The sequence below is a fragment of the Parus major genome, chromosome 6 (assembly GCF_001522545.3).
Source record: "Parus major isolate Abel chromosome 6, Parus_major1.1, whole genome shotgun sequence".
Classification (NCBI taxonomy): Eukaryota; Metazoa; Chordata; class Aves; order Passeriformes; family Paridae; genus Parus; species Parus major.
In genome coordinates, this window is record NC_031775.1 from 22,211,996 (window position 1) to 22,226,491 (window position 14,496).

Here is a 14,496-nt window from a genome sequence, read left to right on the forward strand (position 1 = left end):
AACAAAGTATTTACTGATGGATCCACACGTGTCAAAACCTTGGGGTAAAAAAGGCTAAAATAGATAAAGAAGTCCTTTCCCTCTTGCCTGGGGCTTTTTTACTTCATCTAAAAAATAAAAGTTCTTGTTTGGTCTTGGTGAAGAGTGCATGTGACTTTAGCTGTTGCTCACTCTGCCTGTTGCTTTGCTGTCTAAGAGGCCATCTATTAAGTAGTACTCTGGCAGAAACTTACGCTCTTTTATATAGTGCTTGTCATTTGAAGATCTCCAAATCTGCCCAAAGTGGAGGAAATTTATTATCTTTATCTTGTAAATTTAGAGACTAGGAACAGACAGACTGGGTCAGAAAACCATTGCCAGCACTGGAAATAGAACCCAGCTTTCTGAGTTGTAGTTTCTGATCTTGCTAGAAACTAGATAGCAAGTGGGGAAAGGAAAATGATTCTGAACTTCCTTCTGAACGTATCTTCTGTTGCAGTTCAGTTGCTAGGCTAGCATGGTCTCATATTTACCCATGCAAAGTAACAATATAAGGCTGTTTGCAGAGCGTAACCCAAACCACTGCTTTGCGTACAGGAGCAGTAAAGCATTGCACAGCTCAGGAGTGTCCCTGCACACTCTGGGGAGGGCTGGGTCATGGGGGGCCCATGTTGTCCTGTAAGGCAGCTCCAGCTATGGAGCTGGATCCAAAGAATGCGGATTATTTACCCATAACCATGCACAGAGCCTGGCAAAATAATGACTTCATCTTGCTTTGATCTAAGGTGTTGTGAAACATAAATAGTATAATAAAGTATTTTAGATGCAAAAGCTGTGAACTTTAGAGAAGCAAATGGAAAATCCTCACGTGGTGCAGCATCCAGCGAACCTGCTATGCTTTCTTGCTTCCACAAGTCATTCACACATGCTGTTTCACTCACTGTTAGGAAGTAGGGAAGCCCTTTCAAACCTAATTTGCAACCAAATAGAAGAGAAAAACAGTTATTTGTGCAGAATAGCTTCAGAGACTATTCTGTATGCATCTGACTTGGAGAACATTACTGCTGCTTTTAAAAACATCAGATAGTGTCTTACTGCATGAGATAGTATCTGTCTGGGAAAGACACTCTCCTAAATTCCAGCAGTCAACCGTTAGAGAAAATGAAATTAATTTTTCATTCTTGTCTCTGGTGTAGTCATCTCCTTTCTGTGAAGCACAATACACATTGCTAGAGAAGTCTGGAACAGAATGAACATTTCATTTGTACCTATGTTCTTAAATTGATCCCCATCACTGCATTCAAACATCTGCTCCCTGAGGAAGACCATTTGCTTCAGTATTTTGATTTGGAAATTGTACTGACATAAATAGACAGCAGCATCAGATTCAGCATCTTGAATGCACTTTCCAATCTTCGCATATCTTCAGGCTATCTGCTAGGAAAAATATTTGGAAGTATTTCTAGTGAATCTAGTTAGATGCTAAGTCATTTAAATTCTCAGCCTTTTTAGCCATTGTTGTTAGCAGGCATTTGAATAATGGCACAAAGGTGTGTTCCCTTCCTCCCCTTCCACATTCACCCCAGTATGTGGTCTGGTGGGCTTGAGGACAGCAACTTAAAAAGATCCCTTTGTTAAAATGACAAGTCATTTCTGAAATGGAGGGTGCCTTGATCTGATTTGAGATGGTGGGTTCTGTTTTTATGGAATAATGCAACAAAATGCTCTTTTGTCACACTGAAATAACAGGCAACTTTAAAAATCCATTCATCTGGCCACCCAAAGAGTAGCCAGGAGTCTGAGAGAGCGCACATCTCTTGTCTTTTCTCCGTGATAGCTCTGGGAATGTATTTTGCTAATTCTGAAATGGGAGCTAATTGAATGCTGAAGACTGTTTTTGCAAACTGCTGCTGAGATAAGGTGACAAAAGTTCCCAAATTTCTGTTACTCTAACCCAAAGTGAAGATGTGTGCTGTGCTTTTCCAAACGATGTCCCACCAGACTTGTGTTGAAGACACTTTGTAGAAGGCTGGGCCATGCTGTTGTGCTGTCTTTTCTGCTTTATGGCATGTAACCTAAAAATCTTTCTTTCAGGTTCTCTTGTTTTGGTTTGTTTTTTTTAAGCTTGGGGTGTTTTTTTCCTGATGGATGTATCTTGAAAGTTTTGAAGGACTGATATAACATGAGAAAAGTTGCATTCTGCTTGACCAGTTATTCTTTTGTATATTTATATCTAGTTTTTCTACTGCTGCTCTGCTTGTGTCAAGGTAGATGTAAGAAATAGTGAACAAATTTAGGATGATGCTAAACAGAAGTTGTACATCTGGTGCTACAGCTACAGAATTTGACTTAGTTAACTTCCAATCATGGAACCATGTATATATTTGTAAGGTACTGAGTACCTTGGCTTCTTAAACTGTAAAACACTTAGCATCTCTGGGATCTGACAAAATACATGGCTATTTTCCTTTCTCGCACATGTTCTCAGCTGTATGAAAGTGTGAGAAATGGTTTAGAGAAGGGATAAGCTCAGAGGATGGCCTAGGTCTATTCTAGCTGTAGAAAAGAGGGCAGGTGTTGTATCTCTCAGTTCTGTTCCTCTAACTCCTCATGACTCATTTGCCACACAAAGCTCCTGGACTGAACAGAGGCTCTGGGGCTTTCTGTGATTACTTATTTATGGAGCCACAGCAGAGCAAAGCCTACAAACACAGAGCAGACTGTGGTGTTGAGGAGTACAACTCACACCCACCCTGCGTAATAAAATAACTCAGACTTGCATTTAGTTTCCTTGTCTCCTTTTTTTTTTTAATATGACTTGGCAAACAGTCCCCTGCTCCACACATGGCAAAAAGGAGCTGACTTGGAGAGAAGGGTGGCCATAAAGGAGCAGCAAAGGCTGTGGCAGTGGTGCTGCCCCACTGTCACTCATCCTCATGTTTGGGGGAGAAAGCCCTTCTCTCCTTGTAATTTCCTTGGCTCCCATTTGGATAGAGCAATGATAAGGATGACCTTGGGCTCCCCTGTATTGTCCCCTGCCCTGAACCACAGAGGAATGAGCAAAGACCAGTTTGGTGACCAGGAAGAAGATAGGCTTATGGAGAGACTGCTCCACATGAAAAGAGGAGTGGGGAATGACCAATGAGATCCTGGTCTCCATCCACAGCCGTGGTCTGATTCTGTCAACAGTCAGAGCAGGTTCCTGTATGAGACATTTTGTTCTTAAGTCTCAAAGCAATAAAGTGCCTTAGCCATGTTTTGCCAACAGCTGATGGTGTAATCACAGTGAAAGGAGTGAGCTGCAGTGTAAGAGGGTGCTGTGGACATGTTATCCTCTGGACTGGGCATGGAGCAAACCCTTTTACAGCTGTGGGTTTTTTCCAGATTTCATTGCTGTTGACAGTCAGTCTTCCTCCAGAGTCCCTCTTGGTACTAAAGATAGCATGTGTCAACTAAAGTGGCTGAGTATGTGACCCTTAGGAAAGGAGATTTTGTTTTTGATAATTTTTCACATCACAAGGAAGAAAAATCACACTTGTAATTGCCACTTTGCTGGGAACATGAGCAGAGGAGCCTAGGATGGTGGTGGCTGCACAGAAGGTTATCCCTTGAAGGTGGTCTGGGAACAGTGGGAGGGGTCACTGTGGTCTGCAGTGGCACCTTGGACTGGGTGCTCTGTGTGCAGTGAACATTTTGAGTGGTCCCATTCCCAGTTCCTTAACTGACTTTGGTAAATCCATGATGTTTGGATGTGTGTTACTTAGCTAAAATTTCTCTGCTTCTGGTTGAACAATTAATTGCTTCTGACCTGTTAATAACTAGTTTTCATTCACTGCTCATTTCCACGGCATGTGACAGAGCCCTTCATGATAATGCCTCTTCTTACTGGTTGGGTCATTGTAGGTGTTTGGTTTGGGAAACATACTTTCTCCAAATATTTCTGTTAGCACAGTTTTGCTTGTCTGTGCATGAATCAGTAATGAATTATTTCCACATATGGTGGGTTCATATTTGCTGTTGGTGTTTCAGACCACTGCAGATGTCTACAGTCTGGCTGAGGGAGAACTGTGATATTGTGGCGATGTTGTAAGGCTTGGGAAATGAGGAGAGGCATTCGTTTGCACTGAAATTTGCATATTTTAACTTTAGAATAAGTTTAAAATATTTTTTTTTAATTTAATGGTATAAATCCTATTTGAATAGGAAGAAATTGTGAAAGAACTTGCTCCAGCAGGGAAGCTTCCTGTACACAAACATTAATCAGAAAAGATGCTGAACTTAAACCACATGGCATTTGCAATGATTGCCATTTCTCTGGGGCTCGTAATGAGAAACTTGCCGAGTGTCACAGCTGGTTCATCACTAGTGATGGTCCATTAAAAAGTTTTTTGTTGCTTGGCTTTCATCCCTTGTGGGGAGAGGAGAGGGCAGCTCTTGAGCAATGTGTTCCAGTTCTGTGCATCTGATGCTGGTTGCCTCTTATCGGGGGTCTGACCCTCAGCTGGTCAGGGATGGCAGTCTGAGGTCCTCAAAGGACTCAGGATCTGACCCACTTGTGATACCCCTGGTCCTTGCTGGCCTTGCTGGAATGTTTAGATGTCAGCATTCATCCAGAACTGCTCTTTCTCCTCTCCACACCTTGCCTGGTGCTGGAGCTCTCTGTCTCCATGGTACCTCTTCATGTTACTCTTTGCTTATTTAAAAAGGGAGAAGAAAGCCAGGTGGTGTCAGGCTCCACTGTGTGTGCTGCTAATTCACCCTCTTACAGTCCTACTGTGTAATTTTCCCTGTGACTAAAGGGGAATCGTTCCATCTAGTGCTCCAATTTTTTTATTTTTTTTTCATTTCTAACAAGATTTTGCATGAGTGCAGAGAAAAGTGAAGAACCCCCTTATTTTCTTCTAAAGAAGACAATAAAATGCCCATTTTATTCTTTTGATTAAAAAACATGAACACCTGACTTGTTAGGTAAAAAAACAGATGGCTGAAGCTTGAGGGGTAGTGTGCACACACAAAACATCTGCTGTGCAGATAGTATTTAGAAAATTATGATATCAGAGCCTATTGCATCCCACAGGCTGTAAATTGTGGAAATGCCTCTGAAAAAGAAAGCTCCCAGAATAGGACCTAACCTCAGTTTTGACTGCCCTGAAATTCCAGGCCTGATTCTAGTTGTGTTTGCTTGATACTGGTCTCCTACTTACCCAAAGGTTAATTGTTTAGGGCTAGGCTCCTTACCCTATTCTTCTGCTGTCCCCCAGTGCAGGTCTGCTGCCTGCTTGACTAATCCATTGAGAATGCCTGATGTGATAGTCCAAGTCCCGTTTCTCTGTTCTGCCTTGTTATCTTCATTATATGTTCTGTGCTCAGAGAGATATTAATTTCTGAATATCATGCTTTCCATAGTGACTGCTCAGCAGCCATCTCATTATGGTCTTAAAGATACAAGGCCAGATGCTTTCATTTATACTGGATAAGCCTCTGAGGCTTATATGATCAGTTCCCAAACAATAATTTACAGAAATATTCTGCCTTTTACATTCCAAGAACTTAAGTTTGAAGGCTACTTCAACTATAAATTACTTACAACAAAGTTTAGTCCAAATTATCTTCTATTTCTATGTTGTATTTTAATATATTTTTCTCTCACATGTTCTTTTGTTCGGTGTCTTCTAGATTTAACGTGACAATTCAAATGAAAAATCTCTTATTAAACATGAGTCAGCAGAAACAGCTTTTACAAGCATCAAAACTTCAGATTATGGTACCTTTGTACTGTGAAAACAAAAGTTTAAAATCGTATGCTGCTTATGGTGTATTATTTATCTATCTCATAGGCTATTAACTACAGCAATTTGTATGAGTCTGACATAGCAAATGTCAGATGTTGTTTTCATTTTTGCTTTTGTTTTGCTACACTGGCAAAATTCTTACTGATTTTAGTGTGTGTCTTTACACAACTCTCCCACTCGAATTTCAACACCTTCCAAGTCTCCTTCCTTGGCTCAAGTTGTCTAAATCCCAACAAGTATTGGCTGAGACTATGGTTTTACCCAGCTAAGGGTCCATCCCTGCTGTGGGAGACAGACACTGCTTCTGTTTGCTAGAAGGTGAGATAAGGTATTGAATAAAGATGCTTTTCTGTATTGCCTGAGTTGAGCCTCTTAGGTGTTTCACAGACTTGCAAAGCAGCAGATGGATAAATGGTGTCAGCAATATAGGGTAGGCTGTGAGGAAAAAAGTAGTTACAGAGCTTTAGGTTAGTATGAGCAATACCCAGAAGGACTGACCAGCAGGCAAACTCTGCTGTTTGAGCATCCAGGGACTGGTGGCTCCTTGCCCTCCCCAAGAGCAGCCAGTTCAAAGGGGAGTGCTAAGGGACACTGTGGTGTGGGTCTTGTACATATTCTCTTAAATAAACCTCTGTCTTGACAACTGGTACTAGGGTTTGTCGTAAAGCAAAAACTAATGTCTGGGAAGATCACAAACTTCTAAGACATGAATCTTCAATAGACTTGAACTTGTTAAAAGGACCATCATCTGAAATATCATCATGTCCATCTAGTGTACAGACCTGTGATGCTAACATGGAACATGCAGAGATATTTATCTTGTCATACCCATGTCTTAATGTTCCTATCTAGATAGGACATATCCTATCCTAATCTAGATGGACAGAAAGATATATACTTAACTACTCTACATTAATGCAAAACATTATCTTCTGTCCTCTCACTGAACCTGAAGGGCAAATAGTCTCTGAAATGGGGGTGAGACCACAGTCAGACCTTGAATGAGGTCTTGGAAATATCAGCAGACTGAGTTCACTGTGTGTGAGTTAGAAGTGACGTGGAGTGCAGTTTGATAAAGATCTGGTTGAAGTTGGGGAGCACTGAGCATCAGTTGTGTGTGATTTCTCATTGGAGGTAAAAGCTGGGTAAGAGTCAAGTAGGGATTCCCCTGTGACATGCAAGTGCCTCCTGTGGACAAGGACATGCTGCTGCCACCCAGGTGGTGCTGGTCCCTCGAGTTACACAAGAGGAGTTGTGTGAAAATGTCCAGTTTAGAAAATCTGGTGAAGAGTGTGGTGGCTGATCTACTTCTAGAGGCACAGGTAGGAATTTGCTTTCACTAGAGCAGTGCAGGTGGATCCTGGGTGAAAACCTGGTTAAAGGCTGTCAGCATTATGATGACTCTGGCTGCAGCTGTGCTGATAAAGCCATTGAAGATGGACGTTTTGTCTGTGTGGCTACATAAGGCTAAAGTGACAGGAGTCATCATAGTTGGCACAAAGCTGCAGAAGTGAAAATGCTTTTGTGCAGCTAAAATGTCTCCAGGACATAAGAACAGCTGAGTTAAGATGACCTGATAGGGAGGAGAGACACTCTGTTTGGATTGGTGTTGTAAATGATGTAATTGCTGATTTTTACTAGCCTGGGGTATGGCTCACAGGTCACCTTGAACAAGCAAATAGCTGCACAGAATGGCTTAGAGTTTTTGAGTCATCCTGTGGAACATACACTTTGGTCCTAATAAGCAGTGTTTATTTCTCATTGAAACTCAACTTCTTTGATTCTAATCACAGACATTATTTTTAGCCCCTCATGCTGAATAGAGTTCAGATGTATTTTATCTGCTTAAGTGACCAGTTATGCTGAGGTCAAATCCTGCCTATTAATAGGAATGTGTATTTAATAAAATATCTTGTTTATATCTAAGTTAAGTATTTTTTTCTTAGATAGGTGTTATTTAATGTTTTTGTTTTGAAGATGTTTTTCTCTGTTTCCCCAAATCCAAATAATAATTTGGGAGACCGAGAGAAGGAAGGGTGGGAAGAAGCAGACATCTAAGCAAAACATATGTTGAATGGGAAAAAAATCAGTCATCCTGGGTTCTGGGCCTGTGATTATTTCCACATGCCTGGACCGTATTACTGTGCTGTGTGCCATTAATGTCATTAGATGCTTTATGCCAGAGTGGTTTTTTTGTATGTGCTGGTGAGATTGCAGAATTGGGACCTTGATGGGTAAATGTTGCCAGTGCCATGTGGGCACTCAGGGGGTGCTGTACCTTTCCAAACTTTCTTCTTGTGCTGTGTGTGTAGGCACATGCCCAGCCAGCCCAGCAGCCCCTGAAGTGCCAGGAACTGCCTGGCTGGTTAAGGAGCCTCCAGGCAGGCAGCAGAGCTTGTCCTCAGCTCTTTTTAAGAAAAACTAACAAGAAAACTGACTAATCCAAACCCACCTTGTAAAAACTGATATTTTTAACTGGTGCTTGGGGCTCAAAGAAGGTTCAAAAGAAGCTTGATGTTCCTATTCAAAGATGCCTGTGTGTCCAGAAGAAATACCAGCCTTTCCCCCTTATTTTTGTGAGGGTTGATTTGTGAGAATGTGAGACCTTGGGATCCATCACCATTCCCTTTGGTTCATGGTGAAAGGAGAAGAGATTTGATTGCTCCCTCCAGATAAAAATACAGAGGAGTCTTCTAGGCCAGAAAACGTCTTTTTTTTCCCCTTTTCTTTTTTTGTTGTTATTTGAGCTTGCCAGATTGGTCTGCTCTCTGCTCTCCAAGTGTGTGGGCGGCACAGAAGAGGTTGCTGAGACAAAGAACTGGGGGAGGGAGGAAGGAGAAGTGAAAAAGACCTTTGGATTGGAGGCATGGTGTATGGGAGGAAGAGGCACAACGGCAGGAGCAGTGTTGTTTTGGTTTGCGGAAGTTTGCGGCCGATCAGAAGAAGCTGTGGTAGGTCAGAGACACACAGTCTAGATGGTGCAGTGGTGAATATATTAGCATGGTTTAGATCCTAGGGATATGGACATTTTTCTGCATTTGGTAACACGAGTCTCATGTCCTGCTCTGATCCCTTCTCCTGGAAATGGAGATGTGGGATGGAGAAGTGACTTGAAGGAAACATCACCATTGCTCTACCTAGTGCAATATTTGCCCTTTATGTTCACCTGCTTTGTGCTTTGATAAAGTAGTATAAAACAAGTGGCATTTGGTGAAGATAAAGCTGTGATTTTTTTTGTACTGATTAAGTCCTGTTTTCCTGAGCTGAAGAACCAAAACTCTTTTCTCATTCCAATAATAGCTGCCCCAATCTACTGCATCTGGCTTGTGACCTTTCATGATACTTCTGTGAGATTGAGTTAGAGTCAAAATGTCTTTTAGCTTGAATAACAGAAGAAGGGAGTTAAGGGACGTAACAAGAGAGGAAGGCTAAATTTCACTTTCAGGACAAAACCTGAAAAGCCACAAAGAGTCTAGGATGGGGAGGTACAAAACTTCAGTATCTGGGGAAGAAGAGCAGAAGACCAGAGAACAGTGAGTAAAAGATGAACAGAGGGAGTGGGAAGGGGCAACACCTCTAGCAGGCATGACATGATTTGTTTGGTATTTACACTGGCAAGATTCCTCTCACCAGGGCTGGAAAATTCACTCTTGCCATGCATTTTGCCCTTGAAGCATTTGACCTCCAACTCCTTCGGTTCCCTGGAGACCAGTGTGAAAGAGCTCGTAAAAGTGGCTCCATACAGGAAAGGTAAATAAGTCACATTTCCTCTGAGATGGCCCTGTAGTAGGAGACAGGAAAGTTTTAGGGTGAAAAGGGGTGAATGAAAAGTCATTCCTGGACAAGGATCACCAACTGTCCTCTGTGACCCCAGGAACCTTTCAAAGCCCAGGCTAAAACTTTCTGTGGGCACACGCAGTTTGGGACATTCTCACAGACATTTGGTGTGAGCCTGCCTGCCTGCCCGTCTTGCCAGCCCAGAAGGTTTCTTTTGGATCCTGCTGCCCTTCACTGTCCTCTCTGGAGGACTTTCAGCAGGGTAATAAAAAGGTGCTTCTCTGCTGGGCTAATATTTACATCACAAACATACAGTGCCTTTGCTTGGTTACAAACATCCCTGCGCATAAATGAGAGGCTTTACTCGGAAAGGGTGGCACAGGAAACAGAGAGATTATTCACTCTTATCATTGTATCTACTAAGAAAAATCTTTAGAAACTGCATTTCTTTGATGAGGGAACATTATTAAGATTACAAAGTCAGGCTCTCAAAAGCTATCACGTGCTGGAGTGGAAGCTGTCTATCTGACCTTGGTGCTGGTGCTTTCTGATTACCTTATTTACCTCTTTGATTTCACAGAGTCCTGCCTTTCCAGAGGGCATTGAATGAAGGTTGTTAGAGTGAATTAACCTGTTACTTGAAAAGGTCCTCATTAAAGTTTTTGAAAAAACTCAAAATACACTTCTTTAGCTCAGGCAGAGAGGCATCGCCTCTTCCCACAGGAACATTGTGAAAATGAACGTAGTGTTTGCACTGCAGTCATAAGTTAAAGCAAAAATGACAAAAAAATGCTGTTGATTCCAGCTAGTAATTTAGTTTCTCAGTACAGAATTTGGATGTTGCCTGTTTTATGTGAATGAGCTAATTATATAATATTAAAGTATATATATTATACCAGCATACCTTGTAACTTCATATGGAAAGACACACTTGTGTTGCTAAAGTCTGCCATAGTGCCTTATCATGTGACACTGTTTAAAGTTTCCAAATATTTAACAGCCACAGAATTGGGCTTGAAATAACACATTTCTGCCATGTTGTCATTGTGCCGTACCTCCAGTTAAAGTAAAAATAAATATATTCTCATGTGATTAAAGATAAAATAAAGATTAAGATTAAATAAGTATATTCTCATGAGATTTGCTTTAAGATAGAAACTTTAGTTTTCTCTCTAATTCTGAAAACATAAGTCAACTTCATTCAGGTGAGTGTTATAAATCATCATTTCTCTGGTTTTTAAAATTACAGTGTTTCTTCTGTTGACATGTTTTTATATTAATTTTCCATTATATTTGGATAAGCCTAGGATTCTTTTGAATGTTGTTCTGCTTGAAGAGGTAATATGAAATGGCAGTGAGAGGCAAAGCTATTAATTTAGCATGGAAATGAAGGTCAGAGCTGGAGGCATTTGAAGGCCTAGTTGGTGTCATGCACAGCATGATACTTACCCTCAGGAATGGGCTTCTGGCAGATTCCAAGGACCTTGCCCCAGACAGACACAGTTTTTCTGTATCATTTAAAAGCTACTGGTTAGCTCAGTGCAAGGTTTTATTGCCAAGCACATCTTACATTGAATTATTTGATTTTTAGTCCTTGCTTCCTCTTAGTTTTCCACAGGGTTTTTTTGATATATTATCCCAAAAGTATTCACGGAAGAGAGAGCATTGTTGGCTTTTGGTGCATGAATTTCTTCCCTGACACCTTCATGCACTGAGTTACTCTCTTTAAAGATAAACCCCCATCCAGTGGGGGCTTGTGAGCATGTATGTGCTGATGGGAAAATATTGTGCAATTTGGCCTGAGGTCAGTTCAGTTCCTTTCCGTAGAAATCTTTCTTGCTCTGTTTTTTGACTTTCTCCAACACTGCTGTTTCTCTCTTCCACTCCTGCAGACAGTCAGGCAGGGAGGTTATGATAAAGTGCTGAGTGCTGGCAGCGTCAGGGTTAAGACTTGGATGTCCTGTGGCAGCCTTGGCTTTACATAAACAGGGGTGACAGCCCTTGAGCAGTGGCATGAGGCCTCTGGCTCTCCTTCACCAATCAGCCCACAACCTGGACATCCATTGCAACTCCTCCCTGATGTCTCTATTGCCCTGCCAGAGACAGCCTTTACCACTGTGCTGCTGCAGCTCCTGTCACTAAGGCAAACACAGCTGATGTCTCATTTAAGCTAAGTGCAAATGGGAGGTGGTTAGTCAGCCTAAAGATTTTTCCTGTCCTTAAATTCCCCTTCCTGCTGTGCCTGCAGAGAATTGTATTGGGATAACTGAGCCACCTGGGTTAGCAGTTGAAGTGCTGTAATTTGTAGGTATGAGTCGTGATTTTGATTTTAAGAATTTAAGCCAGAATTTTGAATTTCCTTTGACTTACGCTATGAGATTTGTCTTTCATCCAGAGCTGCAGCTTTATAATAATGTTTAATAATGACATAACTCATTATATTCCCAAATGGCTGCAAAAAGGTCAACTAATCAGCACATTGCTTGCTACAGCAGTATCTGTGTCATTGCATCACAGATAAAGGATTGAAGGTGGAGACACACCTTTGTCTAAGTCACCTCTGTTAATAGCAATAAATTAATTTTAAAAGAATGCATAGAAGGCAAGGTTTCATAGCTGTTTCTTGTGCATACTGGTGAGACATTTTTTTCTTGGATGCTTTCCTGCTGAGAATATAATTTTTCCTCTGAAGTTACAAGGCAGAGGTTCCTGAAGGAAATATGTTTTCTGTACAGGTGAAGTTTCCCCCTAGTAGCAGTCAGAGACTCATTCTGAAAAGAGACCTAAGAATGTGTACCTGTAAATTATCCCATCTTCCTAGATGAGCTCCAGTAGCTGGGAGCTACTGCATTGAGTAAAAAAAAGGCATTTTCTAGTCAATCTGTGTGTTATCATAGAATCAAGTGTAAGTAGTAATAGAGAAACTGATTTCAACTTTTAGACCTAAAAGTCATTAAGAGAAGATTCCATATACCTGGTGAATATTAGATTGATTTCCAGAGTTGCCACTTTTCACCCATGCTGATACAAGGAAACTTTTTGGACTGTTTCTTGGCTGGATGTCTCTAATTGCAGCACTGTTAAAGGAGATGAAACCCCCATCAAGGGAGGTTTTATTTCTTGTCTTGTCTCGCTAATGAAGTGTTAACTCCAATTCTCCATAGAGTCAAATACAGTTCCAAAGGACTTCTAGCTACACGAGGCTTTCATGAACTGGATTTTCATTTTCTTGGCCTAGCCTGTGCAGAAGTATGGTCTTATCCTTGATGTCTCTGAGCTGGAGTTTTCATCCTTTTCTTCTTCTCTTTTTTTATCTTTTTCTGTGTCTCCTCCTGTGCAAGACAAGTCTCTGCAGAGCTGGTTCTCCCTGCTGTGGTTCCCTGCAGATGTCTCTTCTGCGTTCCCTCAGTCAGGGTTGAATGTGCTCTTTGGCTGTGTTGGGATGTCTTTTCCCAGACCATGATGGTTCTTTGGCATCCTCCTTGCTGACCTTCTTACCAGGACACCAGGAAAGCAATGCAGATAGTCATAACCCTTCCTGGCCACCCTGCCTGGTACCCAGGTCTAGGGATTTTATCCTGGGAGGGCTGGGAGAGGTGCCCCATTGTCTGCTCAAGGCTGCTTGGAAAGATCCAAGGTTTTAGTTAATACACGGATTGATGACCGTGAATCTATTTTCAGAAGTGCTCTGCAGCCTCAGCATCCTACTCTTGTGGTTAATAAGTATATTTAGCAAGATCAGACACTGCCTCAAAATACTCCTGCAGCAGATTCCTCCTGGCTTGGACAGCAACCCTGCTGTTTGGCCGGAGTTTGCTGGATGCAGTTCATGAATGGAAATGGATTTAGGGGCTGGGTTTTTGTTGGGTCCAACCTAATGCCTTTGTCAGTGATTTAGAAGGGAGTGCAAACAGTGATGTTATTGATTTTTATACCTGACACCAAAATGGGAGGCCTTATCCTTATTGACAAGGGCAAAGAAACACCCCAAGGGGACCTAGAGTGTATCGACAGAGAGAACTGAAATACAGGAACAGGGCAATAGGTAGGTTTTCCCTTTGTCTAGGGGAGAATCTGAAACATGAAAGATGAAGGAGTAATTTGGAATAGATAAAGGTCTGAAATGGGCTTGGAGGTGACCAGAACAAATCAGCAGTTTCAGTGTGATGTGTCTGTGAAGGAAAGATTTGCCATATGGCAAATAATCCTCAAGGAATTATCACAGAACAGGGCAATCAGGCCATTCTACTGCTGTGGATGGCTCTGAGGGTCTGTGTTACCCAGGAGCTGCTCCACAGCACAGGGGGACGTTCAGAGGTAGGAGGGGATGCTGGAAAAAAACCCCCAAATTTAAAATCAATTGAAATTGTTTATAATTTTCTGCCAAACAGGATGACTCACTCTGGCAGTCTGCCCTCTCCACCCTCCCCTTCAGACAAACAAATAAAGCCAATAAGTTGGAAAAAAATAAAATAATCAGACAAGATAGCAATTCACAGTTTTCCTTTTGGTATATTCAAAACAAAGGGCTTATTTTTTTTTTTTAAGGATATAATTTCAGAGTTGGATTGGATGACCGTAACTTGAAAAAAATGAGGTAAAAATAACTGAAATAAAATGCTTCATTTTGAGTTAAAGAAAAATTTTGCTCAGTGAGATGTACAAAGCATTCATTTTTGGGCCAACATGAAATTATATTTTTTTCTTAGCAATCTTTTTTTTGAGGCAGTCAACCAAGAAGTCAATTATTCACAGACCTGTAGCAAGATTAAGGTAAGGATGGAAAGCAGAGTTGAAATGAGAAACTGAGGGAGAAAAGTTGGGATTGAATGTCCAAGTCAATCTTCATTCATCCAAGTGAAACATGGTATTTGATGTTGTAAATTTCTGGACCCTTTGCCATCAGCCTGAGAGGGTGAGGTGACCCCCAGAAGATGAAACCAGCAGT

The 14,496-nt window shown here is 41.5% G+C and overlaps 1 protein-coding gene across 2 annotated transcripts in view; it reads left to right on the forward strand.

Moving 5' to 3' along the window:
* Positions 1–14,496, forward strand: part of NEURL1 (neuralized E3 ubiquitin protein ligase 1) — a 143,322-nt gene that overhangs the window by 43,743 nt on the left and 85,083 nt on the right. The gene's annotated exons all lie outside the window — the stretch shown is intronic.